The sequence below is a fragment of the Phallusia mammillata genome, unplaced genomic scaffold, assembly GCF_965637545.1.
Source record: "Phallusia mammillata unplaced genomic scaffold, kaPhaMamm4.hap1.1 HAP1_SCAFFOLD_298, whole genome shotgun sequence".
NCBI classification, from domain to species: Eukaryota; Metazoa; Chordata; class Ascidiacea; order Phlebobranchia; family Ascidiidae; genus Phallusia; species Phallusia mammillata.
The window spans coordinates 1-18,159 of record NW_027649028.1 but is presented as its reverse complement, the minus strand read 5'-3'; the positions used below and the strand labels follow the sequence as shown (position 1 = coordinate 18,159).

At 40.3% G+C, this 18,159-nt stretch overlaps 52 non-coding genes and 1 pseudogene across 52 annotated transcripts; all 53 read left to right on the top strand.

Moving 5' to 3' along the window:
* LOC145208528 (U5 spliceosomal RNA) lies at positions 1–103 on the top strand (annotated as a pseudogene; the record flags this gene model as incomplete).
* Positions 104–358: 255 nt separating this feature from the next.
* On the top strand, positions 359–500 carry LOC145208552 (U4 spliceosomal RNA). Its single transcript, XR_013854806.1, has one exon. It is a non-coding gene; the product is annotated as a U4 spliceosomal RNA (small nuclear RNA).
* A 175-nt stretch (positions 501–675) lies between these two features.
* LOC145208579 (U5 spliceosomal RNA) lies at positions 676–792 on the top strand. The gene has a single exon (XR_013854831.1). It is a non-coding gene; the product is annotated as a U5 spliceosomal RNA (small nuclear RNA).
* Positions 793–1,047: 255 nt separating this feature from the next.
* Positions 1,048–1,189, top strand: LOC145208550 (U4 spliceosomal RNA). Its single transcript, XR_013854804.1, has one exon. It is a non-coding gene; the product is annotated as a U4 spliceosomal RNA (small nuclear RNA).
* Positions 1,190–1,364: 175 nt separating this feature from the next.
* Positions 1,365–1,481, top strand: LOC145208578 (U5 spliceosomal RNA). Its single transcript, XR_013854830.1, has one exon. It is a non-coding gene; the product is annotated as a U5 spliceosomal RNA (small nuclear RNA).
* A 255-nt stretch (positions 1,482–1,736) lies between these two features.
* Positions 1,737–1,878, top strand: LOC145208549 (U4 spliceosomal RNA). The gene has a single exon (XR_013854803.1). It is a non-coding gene; the product is annotated as a U4 spliceosomal RNA (small nuclear RNA).
* Positions 1,879–2,053: 175 nt separating this feature from the next.
* Positions 2,054–2,170, top strand: LOC145208577 (U5 spliceosomal RNA). The gene has a single exon (XR_013854829.1). It is a non-coding gene; the product is annotated as a U5 spliceosomal RNA (small nuclear RNA).
* Positions 2,171–2,425: 255 nt separating this feature from the next.
* Positions 2,426–2,567, top strand: LOC145208548 (U4 spliceosomal RNA). The gene has a single exon (XR_013854802.1). It is a non-coding gene; the product is annotated as a U4 spliceosomal RNA (small nuclear RNA).
* A 175-nt stretch (positions 2,568–2,742) lies between these two features.
* LOC145208576 (U5 spliceosomal RNA) lies at positions 2,743–2,859 on the top strand. Its single transcript, XR_013854828.1, has one exon. It is a non-coding gene; the product is annotated as a U5 spliceosomal RNA (small nuclear RNA).
* Positions 2,860–3,114: 255 nt separating this feature from the next.
* LOC145208547 (U4 spliceosomal RNA) lies at positions 3,115–3,256 on the top strand. The gene has a single exon (XR_013854801.1). It is a non-coding gene; the product is annotated as a U4 spliceosomal RNA (small nuclear RNA).
* Positions 3,257–3,431: 175 nt separating this feature from the next.
* Positions 3,432–3,548, top strand: LOC145208574 (U5 spliceosomal RNA). Its single transcript, XR_013854826.1, has one exon. It is a non-coding gene; the product is annotated as a U5 spliceosomal RNA (small nuclear RNA).
* Positions 3,549–3,803: 255 nt separating this feature from the next.
* LOC145208546 (U4 spliceosomal RNA) lies at positions 3,804–3,945 on the top strand. Its single transcript, XR_013854800.1, has one exon. It is a non-coding gene; the product is annotated as a U4 spliceosomal RNA (small nuclear RNA).
* A 175-nt stretch (positions 3,946–4,120) lies between these two features.
* Positions 4,121–4,237, top strand: LOC145208573 (U5 spliceosomal RNA). Its single transcript, XR_013854825.1, has one exon. It is a non-coding gene; the product is annotated as a U5 spliceosomal RNA (small nuclear RNA).
* A 255-nt stretch (positions 4,238–4,492) lies between these two features.
* On the top strand, positions 4,493–4,634 carry LOC145208545 (U4 spliceosomal RNA). Its single transcript, XR_013854799.1, has one exon. It is a non-coding gene; the product is annotated as a U4 spliceosomal RNA (small nuclear RNA).
* Positions 4,635–4,809: 175 nt separating this feature from the next.
* LOC145208572 (U5 spliceosomal RNA) lies at positions 4,810–4,926 on the top strand. The gene has a single exon (XR_013854824.1). It is a non-coding gene; the product is annotated as a U5 spliceosomal RNA (small nuclear RNA).
* Positions 4,927–5,181: 255 nt separating this feature from the next.
* On the top strand, positions 5,182–5,323 carry LOC145208544 (U4 spliceosomal RNA). Its single transcript, XR_013854798.1, has one exon. It is a non-coding gene; the product is annotated as a U4 spliceosomal RNA (small nuclear RNA).
* Positions 5,324–5,498: 175 nt separating this feature from the next.
* Positions 5,499–5,615, top strand: LOC145208571 (U5 spliceosomal RNA). Its single transcript, XR_013854823.1, has one exon. It is a non-coding gene; the product is annotated as a U5 spliceosomal RNA (small nuclear RNA).
* A 255-nt stretch (positions 5,616–5,870) lies between these two features.
* On the top strand, positions 5,871–6,012 carry LOC145208543 (U4 spliceosomal RNA). Its single transcript, XR_013854797.1, has one exon. It is a non-coding gene; the product is annotated as a U4 spliceosomal RNA (small nuclear RNA).
* A 175-nt stretch (positions 6,013–6,187) lies between these two features.
* On the top strand, positions 6,188–6,304 carry LOC145208569 (U5 spliceosomal RNA). Its single transcript, XR_013854822.1, has one exon. It is a non-coding gene; the product is annotated as a U5 spliceosomal RNA (small nuclear RNA).
* A 255-nt stretch (positions 6,305–6,559) lies between these two features.
* Positions 6,560–6,701, top strand: LOC145208542 (U4 spliceosomal RNA). The gene has a single exon (XR_013854796.1). It is a non-coding gene; the product is annotated as a U4 spliceosomal RNA (small nuclear RNA).
* A 175-nt stretch (positions 6,702–6,876) lies between these two features.
* On the top strand, positions 6,877–6,993 carry LOC145208568 (U5 spliceosomal RNA). Its single transcript, XR_013854821.1, has one exon. It is a non-coding gene; the product is annotated as a U5 spliceosomal RNA (small nuclear RNA).
* A 255-nt stretch (positions 6,994–7,248) lies between these two features.
* LOC145208541 (U4 spliceosomal RNA) lies at positions 7,249–7,390 on the top strand. The gene has a single exon (XR_013854795.1). It is a non-coding gene; the product is annotated as a U4 spliceosomal RNA (small nuclear RNA).
* A 175-nt stretch (positions 7,391–7,565) lies between these two features.
* On the top strand, positions 7,566–7,682 carry LOC145208527 (U5 spliceosomal RNA). Its single transcript, XR_013854783.1, has one exon. It is a non-coding gene; the product is annotated as a U5 spliceosomal RNA (small nuclear RNA).
* Positions 7,683–7,937: 255 nt separating this feature from the next.
* LOC145208539 (U4 spliceosomal RNA) lies at positions 7,938–8,079 on the top strand. The gene has a single exon (XR_013854793.1). It is a non-coding gene; the product is annotated as a U4 spliceosomal RNA (small nuclear RNA).
* A 175-nt stretch (positions 8,080–8,254) lies between these two features.
* Positions 8,255–8,371, top strand: LOC145208526 (U5 spliceosomal RNA). The gene has a single exon (XR_013854782.1). It is a non-coding gene; the product is annotated as a U5 spliceosomal RNA (small nuclear RNA).
* Positions 8,372–8,626: 255 nt separating this feature from the next.
* On the top strand, positions 8,627–8,768 carry LOC145208537 (U4 spliceosomal RNA). Its single transcript, XR_013854792.1, has one exon. It is a non-coding gene; the product is annotated as a U4 spliceosomal RNA (small nuclear RNA).
* Positions 8,769–8,943: 175 nt separating this feature from the next.
* LOC145208580 (U5 spliceosomal RNA) lies at positions 8,944–9,060 on the top strand. Its single transcript, XR_013854832.1, has one exon. It is a non-coding gene; the product is annotated as a U5 spliceosomal RNA (small nuclear RNA).
* A 255-nt stretch (positions 9,061–9,315) lies between these two features.
* Positions 9,316–9,457, top strand: LOC145208536 (U4 spliceosomal RNA). The gene has a single exon (XR_013854791.1). It is a non-coding gene; the product is annotated as a U4 spliceosomal RNA (small nuclear RNA).
* A 175-nt stretch (positions 9,458–9,632) lies between these two features.
* LOC145208567 (U5 spliceosomal RNA) lies at positions 9,633–9,749 on the top strand. Its single transcript, XR_013854820.1, has one exon. It is a non-coding gene; the product is annotated as a U5 spliceosomal RNA (small nuclear RNA).
* A 255-nt stretch (positions 9,750–10,004) lies between these two features.
* Positions 10,005–10,146, top strand: LOC145208535 (U4 spliceosomal RNA). The gene has a single exon (XR_013854790.1). It is a non-coding gene; the product is annotated as a U4 spliceosomal RNA (small nuclear RNA).
* A 175-nt stretch (positions 10,147–10,321) lies between these two features.
* LOC145208566 (U5 spliceosomal RNA) lies at positions 10,322–10,438 on the top strand. Its single transcript, XR_013854819.1, has one exon. It is a non-coding gene; the product is annotated as a U5 spliceosomal RNA (small nuclear RNA).
* A 255-nt stretch (positions 10,439–10,693) lies between these two features.
* On the top strand, positions 10,694–10,835 carry LOC145208534 (U4 spliceosomal RNA). The gene has a single exon (XR_013854789.1). It is a non-coding gene; the product is annotated as a U4 spliceosomal RNA (small nuclear RNA).
* Positions 10,836–11,010: 175 nt separating this feature from the next.
* On the top strand, positions 11,011–11,127 carry LOC145208565 (U5 spliceosomal RNA). The gene has a single exon (XR_013854818.1). It is a non-coding gene; the product is annotated as a U5 spliceosomal RNA (small nuclear RNA).
* A 255-nt stretch (positions 11,128–11,382) lies between these two features.
* Positions 11,383–11,524, top strand: LOC145208533 (U4 spliceosomal RNA). Its single transcript, XR_013854788.1, has one exon. It is a non-coding gene; the product is annotated as a U4 spliceosomal RNA (small nuclear RNA).
* A 175-nt stretch (positions 11,525–11,699) lies between these two features.
* Positions 11,700–11,816, top strand: LOC145208564 (U5 spliceosomal RNA). The gene has a single exon (XR_013854817.1). It is a non-coding gene; the product is annotated as a U5 spliceosomal RNA (small nuclear RNA).
* Positions 11,817–12,071: 255 nt separating this feature from the next.
* LOC145208532 (U4 spliceosomal RNA) lies at positions 12,072–12,213 on the top strand. The gene has a single exon (XR_013854787.1). It is a non-coding gene; the product is annotated as a U4 spliceosomal RNA (small nuclear RNA).
* Positions 12,214–12,388: 175 nt separating this feature from the next.
* On the top strand, positions 12,389–12,505 carry LOC145208562 (U5 spliceosomal RNA). The gene has a single exon (XR_013854815.1). It is a non-coding gene; the product is annotated as a U5 spliceosomal RNA (small nuclear RNA).
* A 255-nt stretch (positions 12,506–12,760) lies between these two features.
* LOC145208531 (U4 spliceosomal RNA) lies at positions 12,761–12,902 on the top strand. The gene has a single exon (XR_013854786.1). It is a non-coding gene; the product is annotated as a U4 spliceosomal RNA (small nuclear RNA).
* A 175-nt stretch (positions 12,903–13,077) lies between these two features.
* LOC145208561 (U5 spliceosomal RNA) lies at positions 13,078–13,194 on the top strand. Its single transcript, XR_013854814.1, has one exon. It is a non-coding gene; the product is annotated as a U5 spliceosomal RNA (small nuclear RNA).
* A 255-nt stretch (positions 13,195–13,449) lies between these two features.
* On the top strand, positions 13,450–13,591 carry LOC145208530 (U4 spliceosomal RNA). Its single transcript, XR_013854785.1, has one exon. It is a non-coding gene; the product is annotated as a U4 spliceosomal RNA (small nuclear RNA).
* A 175-nt stretch (positions 13,592–13,766) lies between these two features.
* LOC145208560 (U5 spliceosomal RNA) lies at positions 13,767–13,883 on the top strand. Its single transcript, XR_013854813.1, has one exon. It is a non-coding gene; the product is annotated as a U5 spliceosomal RNA (small nuclear RNA).
* A 255-nt stretch (positions 13,884–14,138) lies between these two features.
* Positions 14,139–14,280, top strand: LOC145208529 (U4 spliceosomal RNA). Its single transcript, XR_013854784.1, has one exon. It is a non-coding gene; the product is annotated as a U4 spliceosomal RNA (small nuclear RNA).
* A 175-nt stretch (positions 14,281–14,455) lies between these two features.
* LOC145208559 (U5 spliceosomal RNA) lies at positions 14,456–14,572 on the top strand. The gene has a single exon (XR_013854812.1). It is a non-coding gene; the product is annotated as a U5 spliceosomal RNA (small nuclear RNA).
* Positions 14,573–14,827: 255 nt separating this feature from the next.
* On the top strand, positions 14,828–14,969 carry LOC145208575 (U4 spliceosomal RNA). The gene has a single exon (XR_013854827.1). It is a non-coding gene; the product is annotated as a U4 spliceosomal RNA (small nuclear RNA).
* A 175-nt stretch (positions 14,970–15,144) lies between these two features.
* On the top strand, positions 15,145–15,261 carry LOC145208558 (U5 spliceosomal RNA). The gene has a single exon (XR_013854811.1). It is a non-coding gene; the product is annotated as a U5 spliceosomal RNA (small nuclear RNA).
* Positions 15,262–15,516: 255 nt separating this feature from the next.
* Positions 15,517–15,658, top strand: LOC145208563 (U4 spliceosomal RNA). Its single transcript, XR_013854816.1, has one exon. It is a non-coding gene; the product is annotated as a U4 spliceosomal RNA (small nuclear RNA).
* A 175-nt stretch (positions 15,659–15,833) lies between these two features.
* On the top strand, positions 15,834–15,950 carry LOC145208557 (U5 spliceosomal RNA). Its single transcript, XR_013854810.1, has one exon. It is a non-coding gene; the product is annotated as a U5 spliceosomal RNA (small nuclear RNA).
* Positions 15,951–16,205: 255 nt separating this feature from the next.
* On the top strand, positions 16,206–16,347 carry LOC145208551 (U4 spliceosomal RNA). The gene has a single exon (XR_013854805.1). It is a non-coding gene; the product is annotated as a U4 spliceosomal RNA (small nuclear RNA).
* Positions 16,348–16,522: 175 nt separating this feature from the next.
* LOC145208556 (U5 spliceosomal RNA) lies at positions 16,523–16,639 on the top strand. Its single transcript, XR_013854809.1, has one exon. It is a non-coding gene; the product is annotated as a U5 spliceosomal RNA (small nuclear RNA).
* Positions 16,640–16,894: 255 nt separating this feature from the next.
* Positions 16,895–17,036, top strand: LOC145208540 (U4 spliceosomal RNA). The gene has a single exon (XR_013854794.1). It is a non-coding gene; the product is annotated as a U4 spliceosomal RNA (small nuclear RNA).
* Positions 17,037–17,211: 175 nt separating this feature from the next.
* LOC145208555 (U5 spliceosomal RNA) lies at positions 17,212–17,328 on the top strand. Its single transcript, XR_013854808.1, has one exon. It is a non-coding gene; the product is annotated as a U5 spliceosomal RNA (small nuclear RNA).
* A 255-nt stretch (positions 17,329–17,583) lies between these two features.
* LOC145208525 (U4 spliceosomal RNA) lies at positions 17,584–17,725 on the top strand. The gene has a single exon (XR_013854781.1). It is a non-coding gene; the product is annotated as a U4 spliceosomal RNA (small nuclear RNA).
* A 175-nt stretch (positions 17,726–17,900) lies between these two features.
* Positions 17,901–18,017, top strand: LOC145208553 (U5 spliceosomal RNA). Its single transcript, XR_013854807.1, has one exon. It is a non-coding gene; the product is annotated as a U5 spliceosomal RNA (small nuclear RNA).
* The last annotated feature ends 142 nt before the right edge of the window (positions 18,018–18,159 follow it).

Below are 18,159 nucleotides of genomic sequence, written 5' to 3'. Positions count from 1 at the left end.
TTCAACATGAGCAAATCTTTCGCCTTTTACTAAAGATTTCCGTGGAGTGGGGTATTTTCAAGAGTCTTTGCTATTTGTTGAAACCACAACAACTGCTTGTGGTGAAATCGTCAATCAATCGATGTGCATGACCATTGTCAGTTATGGTTGGTGCGGTTAATCGGACAATTAATGAAACGCTTTCCGCATAGAAATGCTATATCTTAGCAACTCAGTGCCCTCTTTCATTTTTTTTTGTGATCGTTATCATTTAAATACCGTGGGCATCGCAAACTGACACAGAAAGTCGTAGTCTCGATTTGCAACAAACATAAATGTTACAAGCGGGCACAAGAGTAAGGAACTAGATTCCAAAGGCAGCTTTGCGCAGAGGCGATATCGTAGCTGATGAGGATATTCCGAGGCGCGATTATTGCTAGTTGAAAACTAAACCCAATACCCCGCCCTGTTACCGCTTTGTACGGTTTTAACAGGGGCAATATATGGACGATTCTTGCAATCGCTGATTTCTTTTAGTATTTAATCTCCAGAAAGCGTGCGTGTGTCGACATGACAAATCGTGTGGCATTATTTAAGTATTGTACAAAGGACAATTTGCAAAAAATTTGAACCAAACACACCACAAACTGAAAGTCGGAATCTGTTTCTTTCGTTAATACTACCTATTCGTTCTGCAACTCTGATCTCACTTCAACATGAGCAAATCTTTCGCCTTTTACTAAAGATTTCCGTGGAGTGGGGTATTTTCAAGAGTCTTTGCTATTTGTTGAAACCACAACAACTGCTTGTGGTGAAATCGTCAATCAATCGATGTGCATGACCATTGTCAGTTATGGTTGGTGCGGTTAATCGGACAATTAATGAAACGCTTTCCGCATAGAAATGCTATATCTTAGCAACTCAGTGCCCTCTTTCATTTTTTTTTGTGATCGTTATCATTTAAATACCGTGGGCATCGCAAACTGACACAGAAAGTCGTAGTCTCGATTTGCAACAAACATAAATGTTACAAGCGGGCACAAGAGTAAGGAACTAGATTCCAAAGGCAGCTTTGCGCAGAGGCGATATCGTAGCTGATGAGGATATTCCGAGGCGCGATTATTGCTAGTTGAAAACTAAACCCAATACCCCGCCCTGTTACCGCTTTGTACGGTTTTAACAGGGGCAATATATGGACGATTCTTGCAATCGCTGATTTCTTTTAGTATTTAATCTCCAGAAAGCGTGCGTGTGTCGACATGACAAATCGTGTGGCATTATTTAAGTATTGTACAAAGGACAATTTGCAAAAAATTTGAACCAAACACACCACAAACTGAAAGTCGGAATCTGTTTCTTTCGTTAATACTACCTATTCGTTCTGCAACTCTGATCTCACTTCAACATGAGCAAATCTTTCGCCTTTTACTAAAGATTTCCGTGGAGTGGGGTATTTTCAAGAGTCTTTGCTATTTGTTGAAACCACAACAACTGCTTGTGGTGAAATCGTCAATCAATCGATGTGCATGACCATTGTCAGTTATGGTTGGTGCGGTTAATCGGACAATTAATGAAACGCTTTCCGCATAGAAATGCTATATCTTAGCAACTCAGTGCCCTCTTTCATTTTTTTTTGTGATCGTTATCATTTAAATACCGTGGGCATCGCAAACTGACACAGAAAGTCGTAGTCTCGATTTGCAACAAACATAAATGTTACAAGCGGGCACAAGAGTAAGGAACTAGATTCCAAAGGCAGCTTTGCGCAGAGGCGATATCGTAGCTGATGAGGATATTCCGAGGCGCGATTATTGCTAGTTGAAAACTAAACCCAATACCCCGCCCTGTTACCGCTTTGTACGGTTTTAACAGGGGCAATATATGGACGATTCTTGCAATCGCTGATTTCTTTTAGTATTTAATCTCCAGAAAGCGTGCGTGTGTCGACATGACAAATCGTGTGGCATTATTTAAGTATTGTACAAAGGACAATTTGCAAAAAATTTGAACCAAACACACCACAAACTGAAAGTCGGAATCTGTTTCTTTCGTTAATACTACCTATTCGTTCTGCAACTCTGATCTCACTTCAACATGAGCAAATCTTTCGCCTTTTACTAAAGATTTCCGTGGAGTGGGGTATTTTCAAGAGTCTTTGCTATTTGTTGAAACCACAACAACTGCTTGTGGTGAAATCGTCAATCAATCGATGTGCATGACCATTGTCAGTTATGGTTGGTGCGGTTAATCGGACAATTAATGAAACGCTTTCCGCATAGAAATGCTATATCTTAGCAACTCAGTGCCCTCTTTCATTTTTTTTTGTGATCGTTATCATTTAAATACCGTGGGCATCGCAAACTGACACAGAAAGTCGTAGTCTCGATTTGCAACAAACATAAATGTTACAAGCGGGCACAAGAGTAAGGAACTAGATTCCAAAGGCAGCTTTGCGCAGAGGCGATATCGTAGCTGATGAGGATATTCCGAGGCGCGATTATTGCTAGTTGAAAACTAAACCCAATACCCCGCCCTGTTACCGCTTTGTACGGTTTTAACAGGGGCAATATATGGACGATTCTTGCAATCGCTGATTTCTTTTAGTATTTAATCTCCAGAAAGCGTGCGTGTGTCGACATGACAAATCGTGTGGCATTATTTAAGTATTGTACAAAGGACAATTTGCAAAAAATTTGAACCAAACACACCACAAACTGAAAGTCGGAATCTGTTTCTTTCGTTAATACTACCTATTCGTTCTGCAACTCTGATCTCACTTCAACATGAGCAAATCTTTCGCCTTTTACTAAAGATTTCCGTGGAGTGGGGTATTTTCAAGAGTCTTTGCTATTTGTTGAAACCACAACAACTGCTTGTGGTGAAATCGTCAATCAATCGATGTGCATGACCATTGTCAGTTATGGTTGGTGCGGTTAATCGGACAATTAATGAAACGCTTTCCGCATAGAAATGCTATATCTTAGCAACTCAGTGCCCTCTTTCATTTTTTTTTGTGATCGTTATCATTTAAATACCGTGGCCATCGCAAACTGACACAGAAAGTCGTAGTCTCGATTTGCAACAAACATAAATGTTACAAGCGGGCACAAGAGTAAGGAACTAGATTCCAAAGGCAGCTTTGCGCAGAGGCGATATCGTAGCTGATGAGGATATTCCGAGGCGCGATTATTGCTAGTTGAAAACTAAACCCAATACCCCGCCCTGTTACCGCTTTGTACGGTTTTAACAGGGGCAATATATGGACGATTCTTGCAATCGCTGATTTCTTTTAGTATTTAATCTCCAGAAAGCGTGCGTGTGTCGACATGACAAATCGTGTGGCATTATTTAAGTATTGTACAAAGGACAATTTGCAAAAAATTTGAACCAAACACACCACAAACTGAAAGTCGGAATCTGTTTCTTTCGTTAATACTACCTATTCGTTCTGCAACTCTGATCTCACTTCAACATGAGCAAATCTTTCGCCTTTTACTAAAGATTTCCGTGGAGTGGGGTATTTTCAAGAGTCTTTGCTATTTGTTGAAACCACAACAACTGCTTGTGGTGAAATCGTCAATCAATCGATGTGCATGACCATTGTCAGTTATGGTTGGTGCGGTTAATCGGACAATTAATGAAACGCTTTCCGCATAGAAATGCTATATCTTAGCAACTCAGTGCCCTCTTTCATTTTTTTTTGTGATCGTTATCATTTAAATACCGTGGCCATCGCAAACTGACACAGAAAGTCGTAGTCTCGATTTGCAACAAACATAAATGTTACAAGCGGGCACAAGAGTAAGGAACTAGATTCCAAAGGCAGCTTTGCGCAGAGGCGATATCGTAGCTGATGAGGATATTCCGAGGCGCGATTATTGCTAGTTGAAAACTAAACCCAATACCCCGCCCTGTTACCGCTTTGTACGGTTTTAACAGGGGCAATATATGGACGATTCTTGCAATCGCTGATTTCTTTTAGTATTTAATCTCCAGAAAGCGTGCGTGTGTCGACATGACAAATCGTGTGGCATTATTTAAGTATTGTACAAAGGACAATTTGCAAAAAATTTGAACCAAACACACCACAAACTGAAAGTCGGAATCTGTTTCTTTCGTTAATACTACCTATTCGTTCTGCAACTCTGATCTCACTTCAACATGAGCAAATCTTTCGCCTTTTACTAAAGATTTCCGTGGAGTGGGGTATTTTCAAGAGTCTTTGCTATTTGTTGAAACCACAACAACTGCTTGTGGTGAAATCGTCAATCAATCGATGTGCATGACCATTGTCAGTTATGGTTGGTGCGGTTAATCGGACAATTAATGAAACGCTTTCCGCATAGAAATGCTATATCTTAGCAACTCAGTGCCCTCTTTCATTTTTTTTTGTGATCGTTATCATTTAAATACCGTGGCCATCGCAAACTGACACAGAAAGTCGTAGTCTCGATTTGCAACAAACATAAATGTTACAAGCGGGCACAAGAGTAAGGAACTAGATTCCAAAGGCAGCTTTGCGCAGAGGCGATATCGTAGCTGATGAGGATATTCCGAGGCGCGATTATTGCTAGTTGAAAACTAAACCCAATACCCCGCCCTGTTACCGCTTTGTACGGTTTTAACAGGGGCAATATATGGACGATTCTTGCAATCGCTGATTTCTTTTAGTATTTAATCTCCAGAAAGCGTGCGTGTGTCGACATGACAAATCGTGTGGCATTATTTAAGTATTGTACAAAGGACAATTTGCAAAAAATTTGAACCAAACACACCACAAACTGAAAGTCGGAATCTGTTTCTTTCGTTAATACTACCTATTCGTTCTGCAACTCTGATCTCACTTCAACATGAGCAAATCTTTCGCCTTTTACTAAAGATTTCCGTGGAGTGGGGTATTTTCAAGAGTCTTTGCTATTTGTTGAAACCACAACAACTGCTTGTGGTGAAATCGTCAATCAATCGATGTGCATGACCATTGTCAGTTATGGTTGGTGCGGTTAATCGGACAATTAATGAAACGCTTTCCGCATAGAAATGCTATATCTTAGCAACTCAGTGCCCTCTTTCATTTTTTTTTGTGATCGTTATCATTTAAATACCGTGGCCATCGCAAACTGACACAGAAAGTCGTAGTCTCGATTTGCAACAAACATAAATGTTACAAGCGGGCACAAGAGTAAGGAACTAGATTCCAAAGGCAGCTTTGCGCAGAGGCGATATCGTAGCTGATGAGGATATTCCGAGGCGCGATTATTGCTAGTTGAAAACTAAACCCAATACCCCGCCCTGTTACCGCTTTGTACGGTTTTAACAGGGGCAATATATGGACGATTCTTGCAATCGCTGATTTCTTTTAGTATTTAATCTCCAGAAAGCGTGCGTGTGTCGACATGACAAATCGTGTGGCATTATTTAAGTATTGTACAAAGGACAATTTGCAAAAAATTTGAACCAAACACACCACAAACTGAAAGTCGGAATCTGTTTCTTTCGTTAATACTACCTATTCGTTCTGCAACTCTGATCTCACTTCAACATGAGCAAATCTTTCGCCTTTTACTAAAGATTTCCGTGGAGTGGGGTATTTTCAAGAGTCTTTGCTATTTGTTGAAACCACAACAACTGCTTGTGGTGAAATCGTCAATCAATCGATGTGCATGACCATTGTCAGTTATGGTTGGTGCGGTTAATCGGACAATTAATGAAACGCTTTCCGCATAGAAATGCTATATCTTAGCAACTCAGTGCCCTCTTTCATTTTTTTTTGTGATCGTTATCATTTAAATACCGTGGCCATCGCAAACTGACACAGAAAGTCGTAGTCTCGATTTGCAACAAACATAAATGTTACAAGCGGGCACAAGAGTAAGGAACTAGATTCCAAAGGCAGCTTTGCGCAGAGGCGATATCGTAGCTGATGAGGATATTCCGAGGCGCGATTATTGCTAGTTGAAAACTAAACCCAATACCCCGCCCTGTTACCGCTTTGTACGGTTTTAACAGGGGCAATATATGGACGATTCTTGCAATCGCTGATTTCTTTTAGTATTTAATCTCCAGAAAGCGTGCGTGTGTCGACATGACAAATCGTGTGGCATTATTTAAGTATTGTACAAAGGACAATTTGCAAAAAATTTGAACCAAACACACCACAAACTGAAAGTCGGAATCTGTTTCTTTCGTTAATACTACCTATTCGTTCTGCAACTCTGATCTCACTTCAACATGAGCAAATCTTTCGCCTTTTACTAAAGATTTCCGTGGAGTGGGGTATTTTCAAGAGTCTTTGCTATTTGTTGAAACCACAACAACTGCTTGTGGTGAAATCGTCAATCAATCGATGTGCATGACCATTGTCAGTTATGGTTGGTGCGGTTAATCGGACAATTAATGAAACGCTTTCCGCATAGAAATGCTATATCTTAGCAACTCAGTGCCCTCTTTCATTTTTTTTTGTGATCGTTATCATTTAAATACCGTGGCCATCGCAAACTGACACAGAAAGTCGTAGTCTCGATTTGCAACAAACATAAATGTTACAAGCGGGCACAAGAGTAAGGAACTAGATTCCAAAGGCAGCTTTGCGCAGAGGCGATATCGTAGCTGATGAGGATATTCCGAGGCGCGATTATTGCTAGTTGAAAACTAAACCCAATACCCCGCCCTGTTACCGCTTTGTACGGTTTTAACAGGGGCAATATATGGACGATTCTTGCAATCGCTGATTTCTTTTAGTATTTAATCTCCAGAAAGCGTGCGTGTGTCGACATGACAAATCGTGTGGCATTATTTAAGTATTGTACAAAGGACAATTTGCAAAAAATTTGAACCAAACACACCACAAACTGAAAGTCGGAATCTGTTTCTTTCGTTAATACTACCTATTCGTTCTGCAACTCTGATCTCACTTCAACATGAGCAAATCTTTCGCCTTTTACTAAAGATTTCCGTGGAGTGGGGTATTTTCAAGAGTCTTTGCTATTTGTTGAAACCACAACAACTGCTTGTGGTGAAATCGTCAATCAATCGATGTGCATGACCATTGTCAGTTATGGTTGGTGCGGTTAATCGGACAATTAATGAAACGCTTTCCGCATAGAAATGCTATATCTTAGCAACTCAGTGCCCTCTTTCATTTTTTTTTGTGATCGTTATCATTTAAATACCGTGGCCATCGCAAACTGACACAGAAAGTCGTAGTCTCGATTTGCAACAAACATAAATGTTACAAGCGGGCACAAGAGTAAGGAACTAGATTCCAAAGGCAGCTTTGCGCAGAGGCGATATCGTAGCTGATGAGGATATTCCGAGGCGCGATTATTGCTAGTTGAAAACTAAACCCAATACCCCGCCCTGTTACCGCTTTGTACGGTTTTAACAGGGGCAATATATGGACGATTCTTGCAATCGCTGATTTCTTTTAGTATTTAATCTCCAGAAAGCGTGCGTGTGTCGACATGACAAATCGTGTGGCATTATTTAAGTATTGTACAAAGGACAATTTGCAAAAAATTTGAACCAAACACACCACAAACTGAAAGTCGGAATCTGTTTCTTTCGTTAATACTACCTATTCGTTCTGCAACTCTGATCTCACTTCAACATGAGCAAATCTTTCGCCTTTTACTAAAGATTTCCGTGGAGTGGGGTTTTTTCAAGAGTCTTTGCTATTTGTTGAAACCACAACAACTGCTTGTGGTGAAATCGTCAATCAATCGATGTGCATGACCATTGTCAGTTATGGTTGGTGCGGTTAATCGGACAATTAATGAAACGCTTTCCGCATAGAAATGCTATATCTTAGCAACTCAGTGCCCTCTTTCATTTTTTTTTGTGATCGTTATCATTTAAATACCGTGGCCATCGCAAACTGACACAGAAAGTCGTAGTCTCGATTTGCAACAAACATAAATGTTACAAGCGGGCACAAGAGTAAGGAACTAGATTCCAAAGGCAGCTTTGCGCAGAGGCGATATCGTAGCTGATGAGGATATTCCGAGGCGCGATTATTGCTAGTTGAAAACTAAACCCAATACCCCGCCCTGTTACCGCTTTGTACGGTTTTAACAGGGGCAATATATGGACGATTCTTGCAATCGCTGATTTCTTTTAGTATTTAATCTCCAGAAAGCGTGCGTGTGTCGACATGACAAATCGTGTGGCATTATTTAAGTATTGTACAAAGGACAATTTGCAAAAAATTTGAACCAAACACACCACAAACTGAAAGTCGGAATCTGTTTCTTTCGTTAATACTACCTATTCGTTCTGCAACTCTGATCTCACTTCAACATGAGCAAATCTTTCGCCTTTTACTAAAGATTTCCGTGGAGTGGGGTTTTTTCAAGAGTCTTTGCTATTTGTTGAAACCACAACAACTGCTTGTGGTGAAATCGTCAATCAATCGATGTGCATGACCATTGTCAGTTATGGTTGGTGCGGTTAATCGGACAATTAATGAAACGCTTTCCGCATAGAAATGCTATATCTTAGCAACTCAGTGCCCTCTTTCATTTTTTTTTGTGATCGTTATCATTTAAATACCGTGGCCATCGCAAACTGACACAGAAAGTCGTAGTCTCGATTTGCAACAAACATAAATGTTACAAGCGGGCACAAGAGTAAGGAACTAGATTCCAAAGGCAGCTTTGCGCAGAGGCGATATCGTAGCTGATGAGGATATTCCGAGGCGCGATTATTGCTAGTTGAAAACTAAACCCAATACCCCGCCCTGTTACCGCTTTGTACGGTTTTAACAGGGGCAATATATGGACGATTCTTGCAATCGCTGATTTCTTTTAGTATTTAATCTCCAGAAAGCGTGCGTGTGTCGACATGACAAATCGTGTGGCATTATTTAAGTATTGTACAAAGGACAATTTGCAAAAAATTTGAACCAAACACACCACAAACTGAAAGTCGGAATCTGTTTCTTTCGTTAATACTACCTATTCGTTCTGCAACTCTGATCTCACTTCAACATGAGCAAATCTTTCGCCTTTTACTAAAGATTTCCGTGGAGTGGGGTTTTTTCAAGAGTCTTTGCTATTTGTTGAAACCACAACAACTGCTTGTGGTGAAATCGTCAATCAATCGATGTGCATGACCATTGTCAGTTATGGTTGGTGCGGTTAATCGGACAATTAATGAAACGCTTTCCGCATAGAAATGCTATATCTTAGCAACTCAGTGCCCTCTTTCATTTTTTTTTGTGATCGTTATCATTTAAATACCGTGGCCATCGCAAACTGACACAGAAAGTCGTAGTCTCGATTTGCAACAAACATAAATGTTACAAGCGGGCACAAGAGTAAGGAACTAGATTCCAAAGGCAGCTTTGCGCAGAGGCGATATCGTAGCTGATGAGGATATTCCGAGGCGCGATTATTGCTAGTTGAAAACTAAACCCAATACCCCGCCCTGTTACCGCTTTGTACGGTTTTAACAGGGGCAATATATGGACGATTCTTGCAATCGCTGATTTCTTTTAGTATTTAATCTCCAGAAAGCGTGCGTGTGTCGACATGACAAATCGTGTGGCATTATTTAAGTATTGTACAAAGGACAATTTGCAAAAAATTTGAACCAAACACACCACAAACTGAAAGTCGGAATCTGTTTCTTTCGTTAATACTACCTATTCGTTCTGCAACTCTGATCTCACTTCAACATGAGCAAATCTTTCGCCTTTTACTAAAGATTTCCGTGGAGTGGGGTATTTTCAAGAGTCTTTGCTATTTGTTGAAACCACAACAACTGCTTGTGGTGAAATCGTCAATCAATCGATGTGCATGACCATTGTCAGTTATGGTTGGTGCGGTTAATCGGACAATTAATGAAACGCTTTCCGCATAGAAATGCTATATCTTAGCAACTCAGTGCCCTCTTTCATTTTTTTTTGTGATCGTTATCATTTAAATACCGTGGCCATCGCAAACTGACACAGAAAGTCGTAGTCTCGATTTGCAACAAACATAAATGTTACAAGCGGGCACAAGAGTAAGGAACTAGATTCCAAAGGCAGCTTTGCGCAGAGGCGATATCGTAGCTGATGAGGATATTCCGAGGCGCGATTATTGCTAGTTGAAAACTAAACCCAATACCCCGCCCTGTTACCGCTTTGTACGGTTTTAACAGGGGCAATATATGGACGATTCTTGCAATCGCTGATTTCTTTTAGTATTTAATCTCCAGAAAGCGTGCGTGTGTCGACATGACAAATCGTGTGGCATTATTTAAGTATTGTACAAAGGACAATTTGCAAAAAATTTGAACCAAACACACCACAAACTGAAAGTCGGAATCTGTTTCTTTCGTTAATACTACCTATTCGTTCTGCAACTCTGATCTCACTTCAACATGAGCAAATCTTTCGCCTTTTACTAAAGATTTCCGTGGAGTGGGGTATTTTCAAGAGTCTTTGCTATTTGTTGAAACCACAACAACTGCTTGTGGTGAAATCGTCAATCAATCGATGTGCATGACCATTGTCAGTTATGGTTGGTGCGGTTAATCGGACAATTAATGAAACGCTTTCCGCATAGAAATGCTATATCTTAGCAACTCAGTGCCCTCTTTCATTTTTTTTTGTGATCGTTATCATTTAAATACCGTGGCCATCGCAAACTGACACAGAAAGTCGTAGTCTCGATTTGCAACAAACATAAATGTTACAAGCGGGCACAAGAGTAAGGAACTAGATTCCAAAGGCAGCTTTGCGCAGAGGCGATATCGTAGCTGATGAGGATATTCCGAGGCGCGATTATTGCTAGTTGAAAACTAAACCCAATACCCCGCCCTGTTACCGCTTTGTACGGTTTTAACAGGGGCAATATATGGACGATTCTTGCAATCGCTGATTTCTTTTAGTATTTAATCTCCAGAAAGCGTGCGTGTGTCGACATGACAAATCGTGTGGCATTATTTAAGTATTGTACAAAGGACAATTTGCAAAAAATTTGAACCAAACACACCACAAACTGAAAGTCGGAATCTGTTTCTTTCGTTAATACTACCTATTCGTTCTGCAACTCTGATCTCACTTCAACATGAGCAAATCTTTCGCCTTTTACTAAAGATTTCCGTGGAGTGGGGTATTTTCAAGAGTCTTTGCTATTTGTTGAAACCACAACAACTGCTTGTGGTGAAATCGTCAATCAATCGATGTGCATGACCATTGTCAGTTATGGTTGGTGCGGTTAATCGGACAATTAATGAAACGCTTTCCGCATAGAAATGCTATATCTTAGCAACTCAGTGCCCTCTTTCATTTTTTTTTGTGATCGTTATCATTTAAATACCGTGGCCATCGCAAACTGACACAGAAAGTCGTAGTCTCGATTTGCAACAAACATAAATGTTACAAGCGGGCACAAGAGTAAGGAACTAGATTCCAAAGGCAGCTTTGCGCAGAGGCGATATCGTAGCTGATGAGGATATTCCGAGGCGCGATTATTGCTAGTTGAAAACTAAACCCAATACCCCGCCCTGTTACCGCTTTGTACGGTTTTAACAGGGGCAATATATGGACGATTCTTGCAATCGCTGATTTCTTTTAGTATTTAATCTCCAGAAAGCGTGCGTGTGTCGACATGACAAATCGTGTGGCATTATTTAAGTATTGTACAAAGGACAATTTGCAAAAAATTTGAACCAAACACACCACAAACTGAAAGTCGGAATCTGTTTCTTTCGTTAATACTACCTATTCGTTCTGCAACTCTGATCTCACTTCAACATGAGCAAATCTTTCGCCTTTTACTAAAGATTTCCGTGGAGTGGGGTATTTTCAAGAGTCTTTGCTATTTGTTGAAACCACAACAACTGCTTGTGGTGAAATCGTCAATCAATCGATGTGCATGACCATTGTCAGTTATGGTTGGTGCGGTTAATCGGACAATTAATGAAACGCTTTCCGCATAGAAATGCTATATCTTAGCAACTCAGTGCCCTCTTTCATTTTTTTTTGTGATCGTTATCATTTAAATACCGTGGCCATCGCAAACTGACACAGAAAGTCGTAGTCTCGATTTGCAACAAACATAAATGTTACAAGCGGGCACAAGAGTAAGGAACTAGATTCCAAAGGCAGCTTTGCGCAGAGGCGATATCGTAGCTGATGAGGATATTCCGAGGCGCGATTATTGCTAGTTGAAAACTAAACCCAATACCCCGCCCTGTTACCGCTTTGTACGGTTTTAACAGGGGCAATATATGGACGATTCTTGCAATCGCTGATTTCTTTTAGTATTTAATCTCCAGAAAGCGTGCGTGTGTCGACATGACAAATCGTGTGGCATTATTTAAGTATTGTACAAAGGACAATTTGCAAAAAATTTGAACCAAACACACCACAAACTGAAAGTCGGAATCTGTTTCTTTCGTTAATACTACCTATTCGTTCTGCAACTCTGATCTCACTTCAACATGAGCAAATCTTTCGCCTTTTACTAAAGATTTCCGTGGAGTGGGGTATTTTCAAGAGTCTTTGCTATTTGTTGAAACCACAACAACTGCTTGTGGTGAAATCGTCAATCAATCGATGTGCATGACCATTGTCAGTTATGGTTGGTGCGGTTAATCGGACAATTAATGAAACGCTTTCCGCATAGAAATGCTATATCTTAGCAACTCAGTGCCCTCTTTCATTTTTTTTTGTGATCGTTATCATTTAAATACCGTGGCCATCGCAAACTGACACAGAAAGTCGTAGTCTCGATTTGCAACAAACATAAATGTTACAAGCGGGCACAAGAGTAAGGAACTAGATTCCAAAGGCAGCTTTGCGCAGAGGCGATATCGTAGCTGATGAGGATATTCCGAGGCGCGATTATTGCTAGTTGAAAACTAAACCCAATACCCCGCCCTGTTACCGCTTTGTACGGTTTTAACAGGGGCAATATATGGACGATTCTTGCAATCGCTGATTTCTTTTAGTATTTAATCTCCAGAAAGCGTGCGTGTGTCGACATGACAAATCGTGTGGCATTATTTAAGTATTGTACAAAGGACAATTTGCAAAAAATTTGAACCAAACACACCACAAACTGAAAGTCGGAATCTGTTTCTTTCGTTAATACTACCTATTCGTTCTGCAACTCTGATCTCACTTCAACATGAGCAAATCTTTCGCCTTTTACTAAAGATTTCCGTGGAGTGGGGTATTTTCAAGAGTCTTTGCTATTTGTTGAAACCACAACAACTGCTTGTGGTGAAATCGTCAATCAATCGATGTGCATGACCATTGTCAGTTATGGTTGGTGCGGTTAATCGGACAATTAATGAAACGCTTTCCGCATAGAAATGCTATATCTTAGCAACTCAGTGCCCTCTTTCATTTTTTTTTGTGATCGTTATCATTTAAATACCGTGGCCATCGCAAACTGACACAGAAAGTCGTAGTCTCGATTTGCAACAAACATAAATGTTACAAGCGGGCACAAGAGTAAGGAACTAGATTCCAAAGGCAGCTTTGCGCAGAGGCGATATCGTAGCTGATGAGGATATTCCGAGGCGCGATTATTGCTAGTTGAAAACTAAACCCAATACCCCGCCCTGTTACCGCTTTGTACGGTTTTAACAGGGGCAATATATGGACGATTCTTGCAATCGCTGATTTCTTTTAGTATTTAATCTCCAGAAAGCGTGCGTGTGTCGACATGACAAATCGTGTGGCATTATTTAAGTATTGTACAAAGGACAATTTGCAAAAAATTTGAACCAAACACACCACAAACTGAAAGTCGGAATCTGTTTCTTTCGTTAATACTACCTATTCGTTCTGCAACTCTGATCTCACTTCAACATGAGCAAATCTTTCGCCTTTTACTAAAGATTTCCGTGGAGTGGGGTATTTTCAAGAGTCTTTGCTATTTGTTGAAACCACAACAACTGCTTGTGGTGAAATCGTCAATCAATCGATGTGCATGACCATTGTCAGTTATGGTTGGTGCGGTTAATCGGACAATTAATGAAACGCTTTCCGCATAGAAATGCTATATCTTAGCAACTCAGTGCCCTCTTTCATTTTTTTTTGTGATCGTTATCATTTAAATACCGTGGCCATCGCAAACTGACACAGAAAGTCGTAGTCTCGATTTGCAACAAACATAAATGTTACAAGCGGGCACAAGAGTAAGGAACTAGATTCCAAAGGCAGCTTTGCGCAGAGGCGATATCGTAGCTGATGAGGATATTCCGAGGCGCGATTATTGCTAGTTGAAAACTAAACCCAATACCCCGCCCTGTTACCGCTTTGTACGGTTTTAACAGGGGCAATATATGGACGATTCTTGCAATCGCTGATTTCTTTTAGTATTTAATCTCCAGAAAGCGTGCGTGTGTCGACATGACAAATCGTGTGGCATTATTTAAGTATTGTACAAAGGACAATTTGCAAAAAATTTGAACCAAACACACCACAAACTGAAAGTCGGAATCTGTTTCTTTCGTTAATACTACCTATTCGTTCTGCAACTCTGATCTCACTTCAACATGAGCAAATCTTTCGCCTTTTACTAAAGATTTCCGTGGAGTGGGGTATTTTCAAGAGTCTTTGCTATTTGTTGAAACCACAACAACTGCTTGTGGTGAAATCGTCAATCAATCGATGTGCATGACCATTGTCAGTTATGGTTGGTGCGGTTAATCGGACAATTAATGAAACGCTTTCCGCATAGAAATGCTATATCTTAGCAACTCAGTGCCCTCTTTCATTTTTTTTTGTGATCGTTATCATTTAAATACCGTGGCCATCGCAAACTGACACAGAAAGTCGTAGTCTCGATTTGCAACAAACATAAATGTTACAAGCGGGCACAAGAGTAAGGAACTAGATTCCAAAGGCAGCTTTGCGCAGAGGCGATATCGTAGCTGATGAGGATATTCCGAGGCGCGATTATTGCTAGTTGAAAACTAAACCCAATACCCCGCCCTGTTACCGCTTTGTACGGTTTTAACAGGGGCAATATATGGACGATTCTTGCAATCGCTGATTTCTTTTAGTATTTAATCTCCAGAAAGCGTGCGTGTGTCGACATGACAAATCGTGTGGCATTATTTAAGTATTGTACAAAGGACAATTTGCAAAAAATTTGAACCAAACACACCACAAACTGAAAGTCGGAATCTGTTTCTTTCGTTAATACTACCTATTCGTTCTGCAACTCTGATCTCACTTCAACATGAGCAAATCTTTCGCCTTTTACTAAAGATTTCCGTGGAGTGGGGTATTTTCAAGAGTCTTTGCTATTTGTTGAAACCACAACAACTGCTTGTGGTGAAATCGTCAATCAATCGATGTGCATGACCATTGTCAGTTATGGTTGGTGCGGTTAATCGGACAATTAATGAAACGCTTTCCGCATAGAAATGCTATATCTTAGCAACTCAGTGCCCTCTTTCATTTTTTTTTGTGATCGTTATCATTTAAATACCGTGGCCATCGCAAACTGACACAGAAAGTCGTAGTCTCGATTTGCAACAAACATAAATGTTACAAGCGGGCACAAGAGTAAGGAACTAGATTCCAAAGGCAGCTTTGCGCAGAGGCGATATCGTAGCTGATGAGGATATTCCGAGGCGCGATTATTGCTAGTTGAAAACTAAACCCAATACCCCGCCCTGTTACCGCTTTGTACGGTTTTAACAGGGGCAATATATGGACGATTCTTGCAATCGCTGATTTCTTTTAGTATTTAATCTCCAGAAAGCGTGCGTGTGTCGACATGACAAATCGTGTGGCATTATTTAAGTATTGTACAAAGGACAATTTGCAAAAAATTTGAACCAAACACACCACAAACTGAAAGTCGGAATCTGTTTCTTTCGTTAATACTACCTATTCGTTCTGCAACTCTGATCTCACTTCAACATGAGCAAATCTTTCGCCTTTTACTAAAGATTTCCGTGGAGTGGGGTATTTTCAAGAGTCTTTGCTATTTGTTGAAACCACAACAACTGCTTGTGGTGAAATCGTCAATCAATCGATGTGCATGACCATTGTCAGTTATGGTTGGTGCGGTTAATCGGACAATTAATGAAACGCTTTCCGCATAGAAATGCTATATCTTAGCAACTCAGTGCCCTCTTTCATTTTTTTTTGTGATCGTTATCATTTAAATACCGTGGCCATCGCAAACTGACACAGAAAGTCGTAGTCTCGATTTGCAACAAACATAAATGTTACAAGCGGGCACAAGAGTAAGGAACTAGATTCCAAAGGCAGCTTTGCGCAGAGGCGATATCGTAGCTGATGAGGATATTCCGAGGCGCGATTATTGCTAGTTGAAAACTAAACCCAATACCCCGCCCTGTTACCGCTTTGTACGGTTTTAACAGGGGCAATATATGGACGATTCTTGCAATCGCTGATTTCTTTTAGTATTTAATCTCCAGAAAGCGTGCGTGTGTCGACATGACAAATCGTGTGGCATTATTTAAGTATTGTACAAAGGACAATTTGCAAAAAATTTGAACCAAACACACCACAAACTGAAAGTCGGAATCTGTTTCTTTCGTTAATACTACCTATTCGTTCTGCAACTCTGATCTCACTTCAACATGAGCAAATCTTTCGCCTTTTACTAAAGATTTCCGTGGAGTGGGGTATTTTCAAGAGTCTTTGCTATTTGTTGAAACCACAACAACTGCTTGTGGTGAAATCGTCAATCAATCGATGTGCATGACCATTGTCAGTTATGGTTGGTGCGGTTAATCGGACAATTAATGAAACGCTTTCCGCATAGAAATGCTATATCTTAGCAACTCAGTGCCCTCTTTCATTTTTTTTTGTGATCGTTATCATTTAAATACCGTGGCCATCGCAAACTGACACAGAAAGTCGTAGTCTCGATTTGCAACAAACATAAATGTTACAAGCGGGCACAAGAGTAAGGAACTAGATTCCAAAGGCAGCTTTGCGCAGAGGCGATATCGTAGCTGATGAGGATATTCCGAGGCGCGATTATTGCTAGTTGAAAACTAAACCCAATACCCCGCCCTGTTACCGCTTTGTACGGTTTTAACAGGGGCAATATATGGACGATTCTTGCAATCGCTGATTTCTTTTAGTATTTAATCTCCAGAAAGCGTGCGTGTGTCGACATGACAAATCGTGTGGCATTATTTAAGTATTGTACAAAGGACAATTTGCAAAAAATTTGAACCAAACACACCACAAACTGAAAGTCGGAATCTGTTTCTTTCGTTAATACTACCTATTCGTTCTGCAACTCTGATCTCACTTCAACATGAGCAAATCTTTCGCCTTTTACTAAAGATTTCCGTGGAGTGGGGTATTTTCAAGAGTCTTTGCTATTTGTTGAAACCACAACAACTGCTTGTGGTGAAATCGTCAATCAATCGATGTGCATGACCATTGTCAGTTATGGTTGGTGCGGTTAATCGGACAATTAATGAAACGCTTTCCGCATAGAAATGCTATATCTTAGCAACTCAGTGCCCTCTTTCATTTTTTTTTGTGATCGTTATCATTTAAATACCGTGGCCATCGCAAACTGACACAGAAAGTCGTAGTCTCGATTTGCAACAAACATAAATGTTACAAGCGGGCACAAGAGTAAGGAACTAGATTCCAAAGGCAGCTTTGCGCAGAGGCGATATCGTAGCTGATGAGGATATTCCGAGGCGCGATTATTGCTAGTTGAAAACTAAACCCAATACCCCGCCCTGTTACCGCTTTGTACGGTTTTAACAGGGGCAATATATGGACGATTCTTGCAATCGCTGATTTCTTTTAGTATTTAATCTCCAGAAAGCGTGCGTGTGTCGACATGACAAATCGTGTGGCATTATTTAAGTATTGTACAAAGGACAATTTGCAAAAAATTTGAACCAAACACACCACAAACTGAAAGTCGGAATCTGTTTCTTTCGTTAATACTACCTATTCGTTCTGCAACTCTGATCTCACTTCAACATGAGCAAATCTTTCGCCTTTTACTAAAGATTTCCGTGGAGTGGGGTATTTTCAAGAGTCTTTGCTATTTGTTGAAACCACAACAACTGCTTGTGGTGAAATCGTCAATCAATCGATGTGCATGACCATTGTCAGTTATGGTTGGTGCGGTTAATCGGACAATTAATGAAACGCTTTCCGCATAGAAATGCTATATCTTAGCAACTCAGTGCCCTCTTTCATTTTTTTTTGTGATCGTT